General features: G+C 46.4%; 2 long non-coding RNA genes across 2 annotated transcripts; one reads left to right on the forward strand and one right to left on the reverse strand.

Annotated features, from left to right (window-relative positions):
* Positions 1-1187: 1187 nt before the first annotated feature.
* On the reverse strand, positions 1188-11432 carry LOC112587934. The gene is made up of 4 exons (XR_006543076.2): positions 10522-11432; positions 2944-3095; positions 1826-2358; positions 1188-1643 (listed from the first exon to the last, which is right to left on the reverse strand). It is a non-coding gene; the product is annotated as an uncharacterized LOC112587934 (long non-coding RNA).
* Positions 2368-5133, forward strand: LOC123328251. The gene is made up of 2 exons (XR_006543077.2): positions 2368-3003; positions 4913-5133. It is a non-coding gene; the product is annotated as an uncharacterized LOC123328251 (long non-coding RNA).
* Positions 11433-21861: the final 10429 nt, after the last annotated feature.

Below are 21861 nucleotides of genomic sequence, written 5' to 3' on the forward strand. Positions count from 1 at the left end.
TGGTAGAGAGTTAAACCTTGGTAGTAGACCTCTATGTAAAGTAGTAAGTGCATGCATTGCAAAATCTCTCCCCTAAGAGCAGAAGCATCACAAAAGTATATAAAATATTAGCATAGATTCAGAGGGCAGGTGGGCAACTGTGATGTCTCTGAGAAGGAAAAACACAATGGCTTTCAATGCAAGGCCATTCATTCCAACCAGCCAACCAAATCAACTGCCAGCAATAGTCTCATGAAACAAAATGAAAGTATGCATTTGTCCTTCCTGAGAGCTGCCCATCACAGACAGGACCCTGGAAAAAGCCCTGTGGTAACAGCGGGTCATTGTGCAGCGGCTCCAGGAACAGCAGTAGGGCGCAAACGTTACTGTTCTAATCGCTCTGCTGTCTAGGGACCAAGGCAAAAGAGAGGAGGGGTCAGGAAAAACCCAAGCCGCAGAAATAAAGGTAGAAGAATGACAGGTTACGCCTCATAACAGAAAAAGAGAAAACAGTCCCAAGCCCATAGGGATCATGGCAGGTGTTGAGATGAGTGTAGCATCAAGAAAATACTCTCTTGGGGCAGAGTATGATACCGGTTTCCACTTGGTGGCTTGGAAGAAGAGAGCTTTGATGGAATTCACTGTGCTGTGTCCTTCTCCGTTAGCAGCTTCTAAATGACAGCAGGCAAAGCTGTAAGTATCGGAGGAGAAGCCAAAGAGAAATGATCAACATGGTTAGCTGCCTGGGGGAAAAGAGGCCAGGATGGGACCTTCAGGAGAATCATCCAGCTTCTTAGGATGGGACTGGGAGAGCCCCGCGTTCACTTGGAGAGGGGAAGATGAGTTGGGAACCATGACAAAACCATGCCCTGAAAAGAGTGTCTGTGAAAGAAGCTCCATCGCGACAAGTGAATCTTGGGTCAGAGGCAGGACGGACGTGCCCAGAGCTGGACCAGTGGGGCTCAGCTTGTGCAGTTGCTGGACTTCTCTCTTAGTCAGTTCCCAAGCATAATCTCTCTGACATGTCTTTTGTGGTGGAAACCATGCTAAACGTTGAGAGATAGAAAGAAAGGAATAGAAACCATGATCTGTGCCTGCCAGTCAGCAAAGGACAGTTCTATTTTGCTTTTGCCTGATTTTATGCAAATCTTTCATTCCAAAAGGCCAGCTAGATCTAATACACCAAGGTAAAGAACTATGAGTGGGTTGGGGAGAGTTTATTCTATTGACCTAGGTGATATGGTGATATTCATGAAAATGTTGTTTACATGTTCAGTTTCACAAAAGAATGGTTCAAAAACTAAACAGTTGAATGGAGAAGACAACAGACAGAATTTTAGGCAAAAAAAAAAAACAGGCTCATTTTTGTCATCTAAATTATTACCTGTATTAGCCCAAACTAAGTCATTTTTATTGTTGAGCTCCTACATAGATAGAATTTAGTTGCGATAGCAAAAAATATTCAGAACAGAGAAATATGTCTTATTGTCCTAAAAGTTGTCTGTCCAGTCTTGCTGCTTTTAAAAGTTGCAGAGAATCACACTCTGTGAGTTCAAATACTTCCTTTTATGCTGAATAAATAAACTTGCTTCCAAGTCAGGATGAGCAGGCAGTTCCAAACACTGAACACTTAATGACATTCAGCATGAAGTCCTGGATGTGATCTGTAAAATCAGGGGTTAGTACATTCTTAACCTTTACAAAAAGACAAAAGGGCAAAAAATGTCTCATGTAGTTTTTGGTATAAGTATTGTTCATATGTCCATAATATTCTCTAGCTTTATATATGTATGCACACATACACACACACACACACACACACACACACACACACACACATGCATACCTTGCTATATCAGTTAGTAAAACACCAGCATTCTTTCTCAAGTGTCCTGGGGCATCCAGAGTTCAGCTCCAGGGCATCAGGTAAAGGGAGGTGGGATGAAGCTTGAAGAAGTCAAATGTTACCCATTTCACATTGCTGCCAGAGGGCCTGCCTGGGTTCCGCAGAGGAGAGTGGTGTCAGGGACCCTTAGCACCCAGTGCCTGCAGTCTGACCCCCTGACATCACGGAGGAGCAAACGGAGGTGCATGGCATCTGGAAAATGAGTGATCTGGCTGTCTTGGTTTTGTGCTCCGCCCCCTCCCCCATCCAGTATAATAGTTTTTCTTAATGAGGAAAAGAAGGAAATCAGATAGGCTAGATACTTTGCCCAAGGTCATTCAGGGCTTTTGTCCAAGTTCAAAACATTGCTGGCTCGGGAACCCATCTGGAACCTTCTTGACTAATGACATGGAGGCAAAGGTCTTCTCTAGAATTAAGCGCTGCCTCTGCAGAGTAAGTTTCTTAGGAAGACTTGTGGTTTAGTTTTGTTTGAGCTGGAAGAAGAGGGAAAAGAGAAAAGAATGGATTGAACTTTAAACTGTTTTCAAGGTCAGGCTAGGGAACTGAGCTGCAAAGAGGCTATTACTATTGTGGGTGGAACTCAAAGGGTTTGATTAAGTCCTCTCGCTGTTTAAATACTCTGTGTTGAGCTGGCAATCCAGGGTTTCAGCTGCCCCGGAAGCAAATACGGCCTGGGCAGTCTCTTCCTTCATTTTTCTTGGTAGCTGAAGGGGGCCCATAGATATTTCATTTAGCTTGTACTGTGCAGGCCCACGAGTGTTTAAAAATTATTAAATTTGTTGCTGACATACGAAAAAGCTGGTTGGTTTCTCCAAAAATAAAAAATAAAAAAGTCTGGCCAGTGAGGCCCATATTCCCCTGCAGCCGCCAAGGGCTGGGAGCAGTGTGAGGCTGCTGCCTCTTCCCTTGGGGCGCAAACCCCTGGCTGAGCCAGAGATGTCGCTCTGCCTGTTCTGGCCTCACCTCCTTTTCCCTCCTTGGCTTCCTTCTTCCTGCCCCTTTGTCACAAGCAGCTGGTGCCAAGGGACCTCCTGACTCGCCTCTGCTTTCAGACTCACCCCGCTGATCCTGCTCTGTGTCTCAAAGCCTGCCTTCTCCCAGGTGGCGTCAGCTAACAGGTTGGTCTTACGGGCCCATTACGCCAGTGCTTAGACTTTTCACTCTCCAACAGCACTCTTTTGTTTTCCCATGGTCTTTTTTCCTGGACCTACTGGAGAGAGTAGTACGAATTTTAGGCCAGAGGATAGGCGAAGTGGAGGGATTTGGGTACAGGTGAGCTCCTGGTCATGCCAGCCTAGAGGTTTGCTGTCTTTTCTTGAGAGTGGGACCACAAGATTGGAACACTGTAATTAGATGGTAGGGTGATGGAGCAGTTTACATCCTTCCCAAGAAAAGAGAGAAGGCCTCCCACCTCCACATCCATCTCCAGAGGTTCCCTCTAAGGAACCTCCCTCCAGACCAGCCTCGACTGGGAACAGGACACTCAAGCCCATCTGAGCCACCTGTGACGCCCGTGGGGCCCCAGGCCTCCTGGCAAAATGTCAGGCACTGCTTAGGGAAGCAAACGCCTCCGCCTTCTCCTGCAGGTACAGCGCCAAGGTCGCACCTGGCTGGAGGGTGGCCGAGGTGAGGAAGGGCAGGGCTCCTGCAGCCCAGGGAGAAGGAGGGCTCCTGAACTTACAGTTTTGCCCCAGCCTTTCTCCTGTCCCCACAGCTGGCCCTGGATCGGTTCTGTACTAGGGTCATCAGACTGGCAGCTGGTTTAGTTCCGACAGCTTTTCCTTCTCCTTCTCCAAACTTCTAGCTTTAGGAAGTACTTAACAGGTCTTGTGTTTAAACGAGAACATGGCAGGGGCCTGAGAACTCTCAGGAACAATAGGCAGGGGGCAATGACCTCCCTCAGACTCCCCTAGTCTTTGTTCACAGCCCAGAAGGCACGGCATGAACTTGGAAAAATCATATTGTCATGTGGGAGACTGCGAGGGAAGGGGGAGAGAGAACAAAAAAGTTTAGAAGTGAGTTCTTAAAGCGAATGTATCCCTGGCAATTTTTCCAGATTTATAGGAACGGGAGACTTAAAGACCTTAATTTCAAATTATATAATGTATTATCATAACTCTACATGCATGGATTCACAGTCCAGATTTAGATCCAAGGGGGGAAAAAAAGTGATAGGTTAAACTGAGAGTGTGCAACTCAACACTTAAAAATAAAATTGATAATTTGCTTAAGTATGAACATTTTGATTCTATAGCGAAATTATTAGGTGTCAGAAATGATTTGCATGACATCAGAGCACATATTCCGAGAGGCTGATAAGTGTCATGCCTCTGCTCTCAAAGAGTTTGCAGTCTAACTGGGTTAAGAAGGCATGAATTTTGGAAAGGTGTGATAAAAATGTTTGCTAAACAGAGTCAGAAGGTTTAGGAATGGCATTTCTTAGCAAATATCAGTGCTACGAGTTTTTAGGACAAAGGGAAAATGAAATCCATCAAGAAAGGTTTTGCTAAGTTTGGCATTTACAGTGTTTTATCTTCTACACAATGTCAATTTAGTGCTTGGCTGGACAGGGGCTATATCTTATTTCTAACACCTGGAACATGCTGACACAGAATAAGCCCTGAATTCATGCTTGCTGAATGAACAAGTGAATGAATGAATTCAGGTAAAGAAAGCAGACAGTTTCCACTGTTTTTAGGCATTCCTTGTGGGCATACTTCCCAGGAGAAGCAGATGCTTGTCAGAGTCACAAGCCTTCCCCATATTTGCCAAGACAGCACAAGTCTGGAATAGCAATTATGCGACTTATAGCCTTGGACCCTGGGCAAGTCCCTGCATCATCATCTGTCAAGGAAAATCCACTTCACAGGAGACAGTGCAGACCAAGTTCTTACCCAGGTGCTATGACGACACGTATACAAATGAACCTGCTTTTGTACAACGCATCCTAATTTGCACATAAGAAAATTACACATTTACCTGCCCTAGGAGACTTTTCTAATTACTTTTATTTCTTTTTGTATGCAGCCCACATTTTTAAGCAGGAGACTAGAGTTTAGCCCCTGGGTTGGGAAGATCCCCTGGAGGAAGAAATGGCAGCACACTCCAGTATTCTTGCCCAGAAAATTCCACGGACAGAGGATCCTGGTGGGCTATAGTTCATTTGGTGGCAAAAAGAGTTGCGTGTGACTGAGCACACACAAACATTTTTACCAAAAATAAACTAAATAAAATAAATGTCATCCTTAGTAATGAAATAATCTCTTTTTAAACTGAAATAGAGTTGATTTACAATGTTTCAGATGCACACCCAAGTGATTCAATTATACATAGATATATCTATTCTTTTTCAGATTCTTTTCCATTATAGATTATTACAAGATGTTGAATATATCTACTTTTTCAAAACTTTGTTTGGTTTTTCTCTTTCCAACTTTAAACGAAGTGTGTTCAGGGATAAAGGGAATTTTCTGGAGCAACATCCACTGGCATGGCAAGTCAGGAGAACCATCCTGAGAACTCTAGCTCTGGCTGGGGGGCCCTTGCTCCCCAGAGCAGGCCCAGTGGCTCCCAGCACACCCAGCATCAGGGTGGAGTGGGTTAAGCCTCGAGGTCAACGCCAGGCAGCCTTCTGCGGGCAGCTGCCCCACTGTCTTGGTGCCCTGTGGCCCGGCTCTCCCCACCTTCTGCTTCGCTGGAAGCAGGCCATTGAAGTAAGTGAAGTAAAGAGCACGAGCTTATCAGTAAAGAGAGATTTAAGTGGACAGGTTCAAAATGGAGCAGTACAAAGTCCAGGTAATTGGTCACGTCCCCATCTCTTCTCCTGCATGAGCTCCACTGTTAAGCTAGTTTGCTTCCCTTATGAAGTGTGTGTTGGGGGGGCGGGGTGGGTGTTAAGAAATTTTGCAGCCACGAAAGATGACGTTGCTCACTCAACCCAGAAGGCTTGATTTCCAGGGACGTTCTCTCAGTCTGGGGAGCAGGGCTGTCTCTGGCCCTGTAGATGGAGGCAGGAAGGTGAAGGGGCTTTGCTGGGCAGGCAGACTTGGGTAGGGGGTAGTCTGTGTGGGGTGGTCTGGAGAATGCAGTGAGACTCTCCTGCCCCACTCCTTCCCCTGAAAGCTCCTGGGAATCAGATGATGCAAAAAAGCAAACCATCCCCACTCCCTAACCAAAATACTTCTGTTTAAAAATCAAATGTATGGAAGGAGGCACATGGTTTAGTTATTTTGGGGTAGGGGCAAGATGGAACACATGCTGGGCAAGGGGAAGATCCGTCAGGCACTCGATTGGGAGGTAGCATGGGTGGTGGTTAAAATGCAAACTGTGGTTCCACCCTGTACTAACTGTGAGTAATTTCAGCCTAAGTATCTGTTTTCTCACTGTTCACGGGGGATAATAACAGTATCAGCTCACGAGGTCCTAGAAAGGATTAAACGCGATAATGTATGGTAAACCCTAGCAAGGTGGGTGGTGCACCGTGAGTGCTCAACAAACAGGAGCCATTACTAATAACAATAACATTACTACTAATGCATGGTAGAAAAATAATGATACATGTTTAGAACATTCTTGTTCGGCTTCCCTGGTGGTCCAGTGGTTCAGAATCTGCCCACCAATGCAGGGGATGTGGGTTTGATCCCTGGTCTGGGACGATTCCGCATGAGCTGCAGCTACTGAAGCCCACACACCCTAGCGTGTGCTCTACAAGAGAAGCCACCACAGTGAAAAGTCCATACACCACAAGAAACAGTAGTCCCTGCTCACCCCAAAGAGAGAAAGCCTGTGCCCAGCCAAGAAGACTCAGTGCAGCCAAAAAGAAATACATTTAAAAACAAATAACATTGTTGTTCATCAAGTCTAGCTGTTATGATGGCAGAGTTAGGAAACCCATCTTCCTGGGGGCTTCTGAGGACTCAGTCATCAGATTTTACCTGGGCTGGCCGCTCCACGTTCAGACATGGAGACCATCCTACATGCCCACACAGCACTGGACTGCTCTCCGAGGGCACTGCCTGATGTGAGCTTATTTGCTCTTAACGGTAACTCTGTGAAGAGGTTTTATAGAAGAAATGAAAGCTCAGAGAGGTGCCCCAAGTCTGCCCGCTTAAATACAGAGCCAGGACTAAGGTCTCCCGTGTTTCAGGTAGATTCTTTACCAGCTGAGCCACCAGGGAAGCCCAAGAATACTGGAATGGGTAGCCTATCCCTTCTCCAGGGGATCTTTCTGATCCAGGAATTGCACTGGGGTCTCCTGCATTGCAGGCGGATTCTTCACCAGCTGAGCTACAAGGGAAGCCCAAAATTTAGTTTCACTCACTACAGATTCTGTGCTCTTCTCATCAGACCAGTGTTCAAAATAAAAATTCCATGGCCCTAAATCCCTAAATTCCACAGATTCTGATTATTGGCCAGGAATTTTTTTCTAAGTGCTAGGCAGCTTGGAGAATTTCCAAGTCACAGCTTCTTTGTTATCTTTGATTTTTCAAGTGAACTAAAAATTGGAAACAGGAATTTAATGGAGAGAGGAGAGGGGTGGAAACAGGAGGCCAGTCTGAACGGGAGGAGGCCTGAAGCAGCCCAGGTAAGCCCCGGGGTCGTTAGCACGCACCCAGAGCCTGGGAGGACCAGCTTCCATTGTGAGGAGCATCCCTGGGCCGGGCACTACTCCGAGCCCCCGAGCACATTCACACAGAGTTTCCTGCCATGCTCACGACCACCCTCTGGTGTCATCCAGCTCCATTTCACAGGCGAGAAACCGGACGCACACTCACTTAGGCAAGGCCACCTCTTTGCTCAAAGTGGTTGGTGAAGTACTGTTGGTCCTACTCATAGAACTAATTCAGTGCCTGGCTGAGGCAGGCAGCGAGGGTCAACTGAACGGGTCGGAGACCTCTGGGCAAGTAGAAGGGCAGGGCTCCCTGGGACCCAGAGCACACCTGTGGCTGCCTCCTTCCTGCCATCCCAAGAGCTGGGGTGGGCCACACTCCTGCCTAAGAGTCATCCTCCCACTGTGCTTAAAGCTGCATGCTTTCTGGAGGCAATGATTAATGTCTTCTTTTCTTCACCATCTTCAACTTTTTCATCTATCAGTTCCTTCTCAGTGATCTGTGAATAGGGTTGCTGCTGCTACTGCTGCTAAGTCGCTTCAGTCCTGTCCGACTCTGTGCGACCCCATAGATGGCAGCCCACCAGGCTCCCCAGTCCCTGGGATTCTCCAGGCAAGAACACTGGAGTGAATAGGGTTAGGTGGGCCTATCTAACAATTCTCGAGCTTCACATGCCCAAAATCTGCTAAAACTGATTTCATCCCTCACCCTACCCCCAAATCTTCTCCCCTGTCTTCACCATCTCAGTAATGATAGCATTCATTTGGATGGCCAGGGCAGAAATCTCGGCATGGTTTTTGGCCCCTCCCTCTCAGTCACTTTGTCATGCAATTCATTGCCTCATTGTAGCTGGCACCCTGTAAATGCCTCTCAAATGTCTCATCATATCTCTCCTCTGCCACCACCGTCAGCCATCTTCACGCTGGATCAGCGCTGTTGGGGTGGTTTTCTCCTTTTCTAGTTTTGTCAACCTCCCCCAGGTTCTCTGCACGACAGCAAGAGAGATCTTTATAAACAGAAAGCCGATTCTGCCATTCCCTTGCTTAAACCCTGCAGTGCCTCTGCTAAATCCTAAATTGAAGACTAATGTCTACATGGAGGGACACGGACTTTGGTGATACGGTCCTGCTCACTTCTCCAGACTACTGTCCCTCTCCCCTCAGAATCCTCATCCCTCCCACCAGCCAACTGGGCCAGTTCTCCTTACCCTTCAGCGCGGTGTCACCTGGCCCAGGAATTCTCCTCTGAACTCTCCTATGTGCTTGGACCCTGATAGCATTTACTCACCACAGGATAACTATCAATTTTTTTTTAATATCCTGAACTATAGAAAGCACCTTCTCCTTGAGGATAGGGACAGTGTCTTAGCTATCAGTATCTATTCTTCATCCCATACCTGGCATTTGGATAAAACTTGGGCTCCAAAATCACTGCAGATGGTGACTGCAGCCATGAAATTAAAAGACTTGCTCCTTGGAAGAAAAGCTATGACCAACTGAGACAGTGTATTAAGAAGCAGAGACATTACTTTGCTGACAAAGGTCCGTCCCGTCAAGGCTATGGTTTTTCCAGTGGTCATGTATGGATGTGAGAGTTGGACCATAAAGAAGGCTGAGCACCAAAGAATTGATGCTTTGGAACTGTGGTGTTGGAGAAGACTTTTGAGAGTCCCTTGGACAGCAAGGAGATCCAACCAGTCAATCCTAAAAGAAATCAGTTCCGAATATTCATTGGAAGGACTGATGCAGAAGCTGAAGTTCCAATACTTTGGCCACCTGATGCGAAGAACTGACTCATTGGAAAAGACCCTGATGCTGGGAAAGACTGAAGTCAGGAAGGAGAAGGGGATGACAGAGGATGAGATGGTTGGATGGCATCACTGACTCAATGGACATGAATTTGAGCAAGTTCTGGGAGTTGGTGAAGGACAGGGAAGCCTGGTGTGCTGCAGTCCATGGGGTTACAAAGAGTCGGACATGCCCAAGCGACTGAACAATAGCAATAACCATAGATATGGGTTGGATGAATAAGTGACCCAGCAAGGCCATGAGGGGTAACCAGAAGCTCATCAGAAGGACTTTGGAGCTCAGAGTACACAATGTTTTCCTCATTTAGGGGCCAAGTTGGCAGCAGAGATGGACTGAAATGGTCCAGAGGAAGCCCCTGAAAGCTAATACCTGCTGAACTAGCCTCTTTGTAAACCTTGCTGTTAATTATTTTCTCTTAATTTCTGTAGTAATCCTACAAGGTAGAGACTGTTCTTGCTCCCATTTTACAGATGAGGAAACCAAGGCTCAGAGAAGTTAAAGAATTTGCTGAAAGTCACACAGTAGTGATGCTAAGATTCAAACGCTAGTCTATGTGCCTTTCTCTATGTTACAATTTAGTTCCACAGCTTGCTCCTGCAGCTGCCTCACTCTATAACACATGTGGAATATTTAGGGAGTTCTTATGACTCCACATGCAGAGATAAAACTAGGCAACAGCTTGTAAGACGGACAAATTTCCCACCAGACTTGGCACAGTCATGCTAAGAATCTGGAGATCTTTGTTTAGCATCTAACTGGACTCAAGATTCTGTAATCCTGGAATTTGAGAGCTGGAAAGGACCTGAGAAATCCTTTTATCCAGGTCCATCCTTTGACACATGAAGGGGCCAGTGCTCTGCCCAAGGTCACTCTTTGAGGCTCCTGATCCTCCAGCCAAGCCGTGCATGCTTTGCCATTCTGATGCTTGACTGTGTGTATTTGAGTCTTAATAAAACAGCTCTCTAAAAATTTCAAACCGCACTTGTCAGATAAAGAATTTCAACTTCCTTAGTGGCCAGATGTCATTACATCAGTGGGCCTGGACTGGCTGGAACCAGGAAGTTCAGGGGAAAGCAGGACTTGGGGTGAAATGGGGTTTCGATGGTGAGGGCAGCCCAGGGGTGGGGCGAGTTGGAATTCTTTCCCCAGACGACCTTCCTTTTCACAAACATCAGGGAAAAACAAGACGGGACTTCAGAAAGCTTTGTTGAACACATACCTGCTTGTAGGAACTGGAGAAATTGTCCTCAGGTGCTTGTAATCCAAAAGGCAGATAAATGTGAGCGCAGCAATTAGACGCGATAAAATCTAAGGGGCTAATACTCAGAGGAGGGCACCAAGGGCCTTGCCTTGGAAGTCAGGGAAGGTGTCCTCCAGGAAGTGGCCCCAGCTGGGCTTTGAAGGAGAAACAGAAGAGGAGGCAGGTCATATCAGAGGGAAGAGTAAAGCTGGAGGGGCTGAGAGTTAGTCATGAGAGGGCAAATGCAAGCAGCGCTGCTCAGAGTGTGGAGCGTGTACAAGGATCACGTGAGGGAAGTGTTGGAAACGTAATCATTGGGCCCCACACCTGAATCTACTGGATCGGAATCACTGGGGATGGGCCCTGCGACCTGCATGACTTCAAAAGCAGCGCAGGCGATTCTGACGTTCCCTAGACGTTAAGGCCCATTGAATTGGAGCGTTCCTAACTGGAAGTCGGGGCATCCTTGCTCCCGCGGTGGGGCTTTGGGGCAGAGACAGGTGCAGACAGAGCGTGGGTGCCGGCCCTCAGGCTCCCTTCCGAAACACCCCTTGTGCTCCGGCCCTTCTCAGACTCAATCAAGCACCATAGAGCGCACTGTGTACTTTCTGGAGGTTTCGCCCTGTCATCTGTGAGGCCCCAGACGGCCCGGCCTCCCTGTGATTCCAGGTGCTGACCGTGTCACTATAAGCGTGACAGCCATGTCTCCAGGGACTTGTCATGTCTGCCAGGGCCCTGTGACTGTTCCTTCTCGGAAGTCTCACCTTGTGTCCTTAATGACTCACGCCGTTCTCCCACATGGACCTTCCCAAACACCTCATCTGAAAGTGGCACACGCCCCTGTTTCCCTCACTCCCCGTACCCCAGTCTTGCTTTGTTTTCTCCACCAGCTGAATCAATATCTATCCTATGTTTTCCTTTTTGTTTCTTGCCAGTCCTCCCAGCCTCCAGTAAAATGTGAGGTTCATGAAGACAGAGGCTTGTGTGGTTTTTATCTCGTTGCTGTAGTCTCCATAGAAGATGTGCCCCATGTGTCCAGTGAATGAACGGTTGACCTGTTCTGCACGTGTGGCTCCAGTTATAATTGATTAAGCCAGGAATGAGTCCCTAGTTCAGGGGCAGCTTCCCACTGCTGGGCCAACGGCCTTGGAGGGGGTCTGGCATGAGAGTCATGCTGACAGGCTGACCCCATCAGACCCCGCTGTGAGACACGGGGAGGGACGCTACAGTAGGGTGGGACCGAAGCCAAGAACCACAGAGACAAGGCCGCAGACGCTCAAGGCAGGGGAGTAACAGGAGTGGAGACAGGGAAGAGCTGCGTCGCCGTCACGGTGGAGAAATCTCGATTATCGGGTCTGATAATCCCAGAGAAGGACTCGGGAAATGCCGGGTGAGATGGGGTGGGGACGGGGGTGGGGAGAGCTACTCTTCTATCCTGGGTGATGTCCTAGGTGGCTTCCCTTCATTCTCTGCACATCCCCCAAACAGCTTTCCATCAGCTAACATAACTGGCGGGTCCCAGGCTCCTTCACAAAGGCAGCTGCTGCCCAGCCCAGCCCCTGGCCGGGGAGGGACTCCTAGTGACCCAGAGGGCCTGGCCTTCCCTCCCGGGGAAGGCGCCTGCCCTGGGGTAAAGTGCCGAGGGCCGAGCTCTGGGGAGTCTCCTTGCCCCTCCCTGGAGGTGAGGCCCAGCTGAGCTGCTCCCTCAGGGTGGCAATATGGAGGGGGGACCTCGGGCAATTGCACTTTAAACAGGCTCTTTCCCTTTATGACTATGCGGGGAGAAGGTCAGGGAGAGGCCTTGTTGCTCAGCCAAGTCTGCAAACAAAATCCCATGTTTGCTGTTCCAGGGTGTCCTTGGAGCGGCTCCTCTGAGGCAGGCTGGGGGGTGAGGCGCGGGGTGCCAGCGGTGGATGGTGTGGGGCAAGGAGCGTCACCCTTGCCCCCATCCCCACTCAGTTGTTACCTGATCCGTCACAGGGCCCGGGCCCTCCCCTCTGCCTGCCGGTTACCTTCCTGCGTCATTTCCCAAGGACATCTATGGAAATCTGCCTGTCCACCCCGACGGAAGCCCAATTTTTCTAGAGTTGCTAGCGCAACTCTGAAAACATTTTATTTTGGCTTTGCTTAACACTGAGATTGTTGGGGCTCTTATCTTTTTCTTAAATGGAAAACATTCTGAACAGATGGCATGATAACAAAAGCTCGTTTGTTCTGCGAATATTTATGAAGTTCCACTAAGTGTCAGGCGCTGGACCAGAAGTGGAGGGAACAGCAGGGACAAGAGAGGAACGCCTGCGCTCCCTGAGCCTCTGTCAGCGGGAGAGGCAGGTAGTGAACAGACAATGACAAACAGGGGATATTATGGAAGAAGAAGTACAAGAGTCTATTGGAGCTTATCACAGTGGAGACTGGACCAGGCTGGAGTCTGAAGAAACTTTATGGAAGAATGAGCAGGTATTTTAGCCTACTAAAGAGGGTGTAGAAAGAGGGTGTGGAAACACAGAGGAACGTATTTGTAGGTCAGGAGAGACAGAAAGAGAGAGAGAGGAGATAGGTGTAAAGAAATATAGAAGTCCAATGGCACCCCACTCCACTACTCTTGCCTGGAGAATCCCATGGACGGAGGAGCCTGGTGGGCTGCAGTCCATGGTGTCGCTAGGAGTCGGACACGACTGAGCGACTTCCCTTTCACTTTTCACTTTCATGCATTGGAGAAGGAAATGGCAACCCACTCCAGTGTTCTTGCCTGGAGAATCCCAGGGACGGGGGAGCCTGGTGGGCTGCCGTCTATGGGGTCGCACAGAGTTGGACACGACTGAAGCGACTTAGCAGCAGCATGGCTGAACTGAAGACAGGAAGATGGAAGCGGTGAGAGACATTAAATACATTTTGAGGAAAAACAGAACAAGCTTTGCTCTTCACACCCCCCAGAATGTGGCATTCAACAATCAGATGAGCTTCCCTTTCCCCAACTCTGCATGACAAATGGTTTTACCAGTTCAGAGCAAATAGACAGACAGCTGACCATACTCTGAGTGTCTGTCCCTGTCCACAGTTCATCTAGAAAAGTTGGCCATGTCGTCTGTCCTGAAGGCCAGTTCCCCTGTCCAAGGAGGGGTGCCTGACCCCAGAAAGGCCAGTGTTTAGTCTTGTCAGGGGCCTATGCAATGGCCTGTTTCAAAAGCTCTGTGAAACAGAGGCAGCCTGTGCTACATGGTGATGCATGAACCAGTAAGAATCTGAATTCTTGTTTAAAGGGGCTATTGAACAAGACGCATCACACAAAATTGATCAATAGCAGCAGAAGCGGGAGAAACAGAGGCAGGGAGTTGCCGAGACAACGCAAAGCTGACACCCTTGCGTGTGAAGCCCAAAGCTTGCTGCAGTGTCGTCTGGGCCCCAAAGACGGTTCCACCTCCATGAGGCTTGGCTGTGCTGTCGAGGGTCCTGTCTTCCTGTCTCTCCACAGATCCCTTACAACGAACCTCACTCACCTCCTGGGTCCTGCTTCTTACCGCTGGAGAGCTAGACTCCACAAAGTGGGCTTTGACATCTGACATCTGGCTAAATTTTCACTTTTACACCAATTGCTTGGGTTACAGCCTTAGATTCAAAGTTTTTTGGGCTTTCTCCATTTTCTACCAGTTTTCTTTTACTCACGTTTTGAGTGTTAGATTAACTCACTGTTTAAGCAAATACAATTTATTTTCTCAATACGGAGAAGAGAGAAAGCTGTGTGTGAAGGATGTTAGCCCTTACTTTCCAAAAGTGGCAACCCACTCCACCATTCTTGCCTGGAGAATCCCATGGACAGAGGAGCCTGGTGGGCTACGGTCCAGGGGGTTGCCAAGAGCTGGACACAAAAGAAGTGACTTAGCACACATGCATGCACGCAGGAGACAGACTAAGCACCCGAACCCAGTCTCTTCCCCTCTTCCTTCATCATTTTTGCTACACTGTGCTGCCTCTTTATTCATTAAATATATATCAGACAGTGTCTACTATGGGGAGGTATATAATTTAAGTCGAAATTGTTCTCAAGAGGTTTGTGGTTGAGGTGAGGAATCAGACAGGAGCATTAATGATGATAAACTGAGTGGCAAGTGATATTCTAGAGGTGTGCCCTGGTGTCTTGAGAGCTCAGAGGAGGGGCCACTACATCAGACTTCAAGGGCTGCCCAGTGATAGTCAAGGACAATGTCTTAGCAAAAGTGACCTTTGACCTGAGTTCAAAGGATAAGCTGCAATTCAGCAGATAAAGGAGCAGGGAAAGGCTTTTTAGGTCAAGGGAATGACATAGGGCTGACAAGGCATGACCGGTTTGGGGAATCACAAGCATGCGTTTTTCATTATGACTAAAGTAACTTTGAATGTTGTGTAGGGTTGCCACATAAAAAATACAGCTCACCCAGTTAATCTGAATTTCAGAGAAACAATAAATCCTTTTTGAGCATAAGTATGTGCCATGCAGATTTAACTGATATCTATGTTTTTATTTGCTAACTCTGGCAGCCCTAATGTGAGGGAATAGCAGAAAATAAGGCCAAGCTGGTAGGCACAAGGCAGCCATGGAATTTGTGCTTTCAGCCAAGGACTCACTCGAACTTTTCCTGAAGGCCATCCAGTGCTCTCCAGGAACATGATATATGGGAGTGCTTTGACTGGACTCGCATTTTAGAAAAGTTCAGAGACTAGATTGGAACAGGCTGGGTAGGAAGCAGAAAACCAATTAGAATGTGTGGAAGCTTGCTACTTTCGCCCTTAAACACATTTCCCCTTTGCTAGTAAGACCCTGGCTGCTGCTACTGCTAAGTCACTTCAGTTGTGTCCGACTCTGTGTGACCCCATAGACGGCAGCCCACCAGGCTCCCCCGTCCCTGGGATTCTCCAGGCAAGAACACTGGAGTGGGTTGCCATTTCCTCCTCCAATGCATGAAAGTGAAAAGTGAAAGTGAAGTCACTCAGTTGTGTCCGACCCTCAGCGACCCCATGGACTGCAGCCTACCAGGCTCCTCCATCCATGGGATTTTCCAGGCAAGAGTACTGGAGTGGGGTGCCATTGCCTTCTCCCAGAAAGACCCTGATGTCCCAGTTAAAGACCGCTTTCACAGTCTCCTTTCATGCCGCATGTGTTCAGAAGTCCTGAAGGGAAGGGCCATGTGCTACTTCTGAATTTTGCCACTGAAATGATTGGGCATCTGCGATCAGATCCCCTCCCTTAAACTAGAACCGGGATATGTGGGAAGTCAGCTTTACTGAGTGGACAGGGACCGTGCCCTAGGGTCTAGGGATGATGAAGCAAGAAGACAGAAGTAACCTGGGTCCTGTAGTGACCCTTCGAAGCCCACCTGGACCCTCCCTCCTCAGCGCTGTCATCTGAGAGAGAATACACTTCTACCCTATTTGAATCTCTGCAGTTTTGCATCTCTTTTTTTGGCAGTTTTATTTGTATCCTAACTCTTACAAAAAGCATGTGTGAAGACTCAAGAAAGAAAACATTTTCATTGAGATTTAATAAATTCTCAAAGTTCTAAGTCTGCTAACATTTTAGTTTTGCTTCACCATATTTTAATTATTGACATTTTAAAATCCTATTGTGAGGTTCTATTAGCTTTAAAGCTTCATGAATTTAATTGAAACTGGTAAGGTGGTGGTACTGGTAAAGAACCTGCCTGCCACTGCAGCAGATGTAAGAGACGCGGGTTCAATCCCTGGGTCAGGTAGATCCCCTGGAGGAGGAAATGGCAACCACTCCAGTATTCTTGCCTGGAAAATCCCATGGACAGAGAGCCTGGCAGGCTACAGTCCAAAGGGTTGCACAGAGCGACTTAGCACCAGAAACAGGGCAGGAGAGATGGAATTTACTTCAAAACTTTTCACTAGGGAGGCTTCCCTGGTAGCTCAGTAGTAAGGAATCCACCTGCCAATACAGGAGACAAGGGTGCAAGAGACATGGGTTTGATCCCTGATCCAGGAAGATCCCATATACCATGGAGCAACTGAGCCCGTGCCCCACAGCTACTGAGCCTGTGCTCTAGAGCCCAGATCCGCAACTACTGAGCCCATGGGCCGTGGCTACGGAAGCCAGTGCACCCCAGAGCCCGTGCTCCGCAACCGGAAAAGCCACTGGAATAAGAAGTCTGCTACCGCAATTAGAGAGTAGCCCCGCTCACCACAACTAGAGAAGAGTCCTCACAGCAACAAAGACCCAGCACAGCCAGAAATAAATAAATAAAATTATTAAAGAAAAAAAAAAACTTTTCAGGTTGGAAGGAAGAGCAATGTATTTAGCTGAACTATTTCATAACTATTTTGTATTAGCATTACCCAGCCATGACCACTGTGATAAAGAATGGTCTCCCTTGCCCTTTTGGAATTAGTGAAAAATTTCAAGATCAGAGCTTAGCACATGAGAGTGAGCACAAGAGACGGTGAGTCTATGGCAGCTTGAAGCTTACAGATGTAGAAATAGTGGTTCTCTATCACTCCTCAAACACGTTAAAATCAGAAAATAACAAGTAAACAAAGGCCTTCTGGGCCATGGTTTAGCTCCCAATCATTTCAGTAGGGCAGGGTTTTGTTTTGTTTTAAATTTAAAGAGTATGAAAAATGTGTATTTTAACCATGTATTAAAAATTGCTATATACCCAAAGCAATCTCTAGCTTCAGTGCAATCCCAAATCCCAAAGGCATTTTTCACAGAAATAGAACAAACAATCCCCAAATTTGTATGGAACTACAAAAGATCCCAAATAGTGAAAGCAATTTTGAGAAGAAAGCTCAAAGCTGGAGGTAACACGTTCCTTGGTTTTGAAGTATATTACAAATATATACTCATCAAAACAGTAGGTAAAAACAGACACCTAGGTCAATGGAATACAATATAGAGCCCAGAAATAAATCCACACACATATGACACATTATTTTATAACAGATGAGCCACAAATATGCAGTGGGAGAAAGTGGCGCTGGGAAACCCGGACAGCCATAGCCACATGTAAAAGAATAAAACTGGACCACAATCTTACACCATGCATTATACACATATCTGTGTGTGTGTGTGTGTGTGTGTGTATGTGTATCAGTTCAGTTCAGTCGCTCAGTCATGTCCGACTCTTTGCGACCCCATGTGTATGTATAATGAAATATTATTCAGCCATAAAAAGAAGAAAATCTTGCCATTTGCAACAACATGGTTGGACCTAGAGGGCATTATGCTTTAGGTGAAATAAGCCAGACAGAGAAAGATAAATACCATATGATGTCACTTACATCTGTAATCTAAAACAAAGCCCCCAAACAAGCAATAAACAGCTAAACTCGTAAATACAGAGAAGAGAGCAGTAGTTGTCAGAGTTAGGGGCTGGTGAAACGGGCAAAGGGGGTCCAAAGTACAGCCTTCCAGTTATGAACTAAATAACGCAGGAGGACGTAATGTACAGCATGGTGACGATTGTTAACAATATCATACTGCATATTTGAAAGTTGCTAAGGGTACAAATCTTAAAATTTCTCATCACAACACAAAATATTGTATAACTACGTATGCTGATAGATGTTAATTAAACCTGTGGTGTGCTCATTTTGCAATAAATAAAAATATTGAATCATTATATTGTATATCCCAAACCAATATAATGTTATATGTCAATTAAACTTCCATTAAATAAAAATTGCTTCAAAAATTTTTAACCATTTGTCTGTTTACATATAAATGGAAAGATATTTTTTCACATATCCAAAATACAGAAGTGACAGTATCACATTGGAAATGATGGAAAATGGTTTTATGCTCCAATTTTTTAAATTATACATAATTAACTGCCTACTCACCAAAAATGGCTTTTCATCTCTTTGACCAACTTTTAGTCACTTTCATTAGCTTTATACTTAGCTGAAAATGACAGGAAACTCTATCACCATTAGGGAGTCAAGTTCCTTCTAGTCAGTCTCCTGCTTTGCCATCTTCGGTTGGGCCTCAACCCCATGGTCTGAAACGACTGCTGAGATCTAGTCATAGTCAATGTTCCAGGCAGCCTGACCTTTTTGGAAATTATACACATTTCCACTTTCATCCCCTTGGCTAGAACTTAGACATATGGCTACTTTTGTCTACAAGGGAAGTTGGTGTTTATTCTGGGACTATGTATCTAGCTAAGAGCAGGCCATCTATTGCTAAAAAAAGAAGAAAACAGATATAGGGGCCATTAGGAGTGGCAGTTAGGGACCTCAGGGGCTAGATGATATAAATATTCAGGAGGAAGTGCTTTTTAAAATTATACCATAATAATGATACTGACTCCCCTAAAAAGGTCAAGTGACTTTCATTTACTACTACAGGGCATAGCATTGCCACTAGCCTTAATGGAGAATAACTGCCCAAAGAGAGGCAGTGCTAGCTGGAGACTGGGAGAATGAACTTTCAGAACAGAATCAGGGCCGCTGTCTGGCCTGGTTAGCATCAGTGGGCAGACAGAGGAGACACAGCCTCCTCTACGGCAGTTCTGCTCAGGTCGCCTGATTCTTATCTCTTAGAATCAGGACAAATCATGGTTTGATGAGCTGAAACTTGGGCTATGGGAAATTTAAAGGAGCCTGCAGTTTAAAATCAGATGAGCACATTGTGGTAATAAAACATAGTGTCCTCCAGAGACTGAGAGTCTAATCCTTCCTCATCTTGCTGGGCTCCCACCTCACATGGTGGGTCAGAGCTGTTATTTCATACCATAGAATTTATTCCATTGAAAATAAAGATGAGTGGTCGGAAAAAAAACGAAGCCTTCGGTTGCTAGTGGAAAGTGGCTTTTAAATGAAGCTTACGTTTCCCCAATTAAACTGTAATTTGAAAATGATTCATTCTTTTGCTTGTTGATTCACTAGGTCAAGCATTGCTTGGATGACTGCACGCTGGCAGGTCTACAGTGATGACCTTGAAAAGCCTGGTCAATTCTGATAGATTTGCATGTGTCCATGGATCCTATGGACTCTACAGATTTCTTGGTTTTTCATTTAGCTGAAAAAGAGCATTGAGTTTGGAAGCTGGAGTTCAAGTCAGCCCCCATGTACTCTTGGGCAACTCTCTCAGTCATTCTGGAGTCCAGCTTGCTCAACTGCATGCTTTATGGTTGAGTTAGGTATGGGGTCTTAAGTCAAATTCCTGCAGTGGTTAGGCACATAACACAAGTAGGTGAAGTGGACCTTGGCTTAAGAAAACCAGAAGCAGAGGTCTGTTTTGCTTTTCTCTGAACTCAGGTTTAAGGAAAACAAGAATGTAAGCCTAATGATCAACGATCACCATCACTCAGCTTCAAAACCAGAGGCGCTCCAGGGAGCAGCGGGAACTGGGGTCGCCTGCAGATGCCAGGCCCCTCCCAGGTGGGGCTGCCACTGCTCGTCTTCAGAGAGGAATGTGCGCCAAGTGCCACTAGGTCTTCTGCATTTTCAACAAGCTTGAGAAATATGGATGTTTTCCTTTTGTGAAATTTTGTTTTTTCAGATTTGGAAGCAACTGGTGGGCTGCAGCCCATGAGGTCGCTAAGAGTCAGACACGACTGAGCAACTTCACTTTGACTTCTCACTTTCATGCATTGGAGAAGGAAATGGCAACCCTCTCCAGTGTTCTTGCCTGGAGAATCCCAGGGACGAGGGAGCCTGGTGGGCTGCCGTCTATGGGGTCGCACAGAGTCGGACATGACTGAAGCGACTTAGCAGCAGCAGCAGCAGCAGCATTCAAATCTTTCCCAAAAAACCTGATGCCAGTGAATCCTGAACAGGCTGAACCCCGCAAGCTTGGTTTGTAGGGCGGCCCACTTACTGTTTCTGGGTCCCTGGAGCAGCAATTCTAAAGTCAGGATTTCTGACCCGCCAAGAGCTTCAGCAGGTCAAATTCCCCGTTAATTACACGCCAAGTTTTGTGAGTATACATTTTAAGGGAAGAAGACTTACAGGTTTCGGCAAAGTTAAGAACCCATGACTCGCAAACTTTTAAGACCCACCATGTTACCAGCATTTATTTTCAGAATACCAAGCAGTTTGTGATAATGTAATCAGACCCTTGGTCCCCTCATTCATTCAGCAAGAGTTACTGAACATTTATGATGCACAAGGCACCTTTAAGGCACTGGAAATATAGAAGCAAATAAAAGAGACCAAGTCTTTGTTCCCATGAAATGTACATACTAAAGACACAGATAATATCTATAAAAAGAAGATATCTATTATGTCAGATGGTGTTGAGGGCCATGCAAGTTAAGAGGAGAGAGAGTGACAAGGTGGGATGGAGGGGCATTTTAGGGGGAGTAAAGTGGCAAGTCCTCTCTGTTAAGATTTTACCTGAGCAGAGACCTGGCTGACGCAAAGAAGGAAGCTGTGCACATTTCAGGAAAGAGCATTTCGTAGGAAGGTGAGGTAAGAACGAAGCCCTGAGGTGGGTATGAACAGCAGTCCGTTACTATAGCAGCAGGGTTAACTATACCTACTAAAGAGGGTTAAAAATTGCTTTGAGAATTTTTAAAAATAAAACAAGAATCCCTTCAAATCGTTTGCAGCAATTTTATCTCTTTATATTGCTGAAGCCCAGTTTAAAAACCAGATCTAAGAAAGGAGGCCCACACCCACTAGCTGGCCGGGGCCATAAACTGGCTCCATTTTTCCTGAGAGCTGTCTAGTAAATTTAACAAGCATTATAAAACTGTTCACACCCATGACGTGGTCACTTCACTCTGTGGAATATTTCTACAAGGCAAAAGAGGGGGGAAAAGGTCTGAATCTACCAAAATGTTTTTAGCAGGGCCTGGTACAATACAAGTCAAAAATTTCAATCAACATTAACACTCAAAAATGGGATGAAAATAAGCAAAAATAAACAAATAATGAATTTCACCATGCTTGGACTCTGTAAAACTGTTAAATGACAGGCAAGAACAACATTAATGAGTGGAAATGTACATGAAAACTGTAAAGTGGGAAAAACAAGCTACAGACGTATGGATTTATGTTCATCCAAAATAACAGAGACCAAGAGAGAATCTGGAGGGACACAAAGAAATCTATGGTCAGTCAGCTCTCTCTGGGTGGAGTTGCTAAAGCTCATGCTGAATCTTTCATTTTTTTCTGGTGTTGGGTTATGTGTCAGATTTTTTTTTAAGCTGAGGTTTACCACCTGTGAAGTACCTTCCCTTTCTATGCTGAAAGGCACCGGGCTCTCGCGCAAGCACCAGACTCATCGTGTGATGGAGAGAACAATGCAAGTGGGGTCCACAGGGCACGGTCTGGCTGACACTGACTGGAGCGATGGGACGACACGGCGGGCTTTAC

This window comes from Bubalus bubalis, chromosome 11, assembly GCF_019923935.1.
Source record: "Bubalus bubalis isolate 160015118507 breed Murrah chromosome 11, NDDB_SH_1, whole genome shotgun sequence".
Taxonomy (NCBI): Eukaryota; Metazoa; Chordata; class Mammalia; order Artiodactyla; family Bovidae; genus Bubalus; species Bubalus bubalis.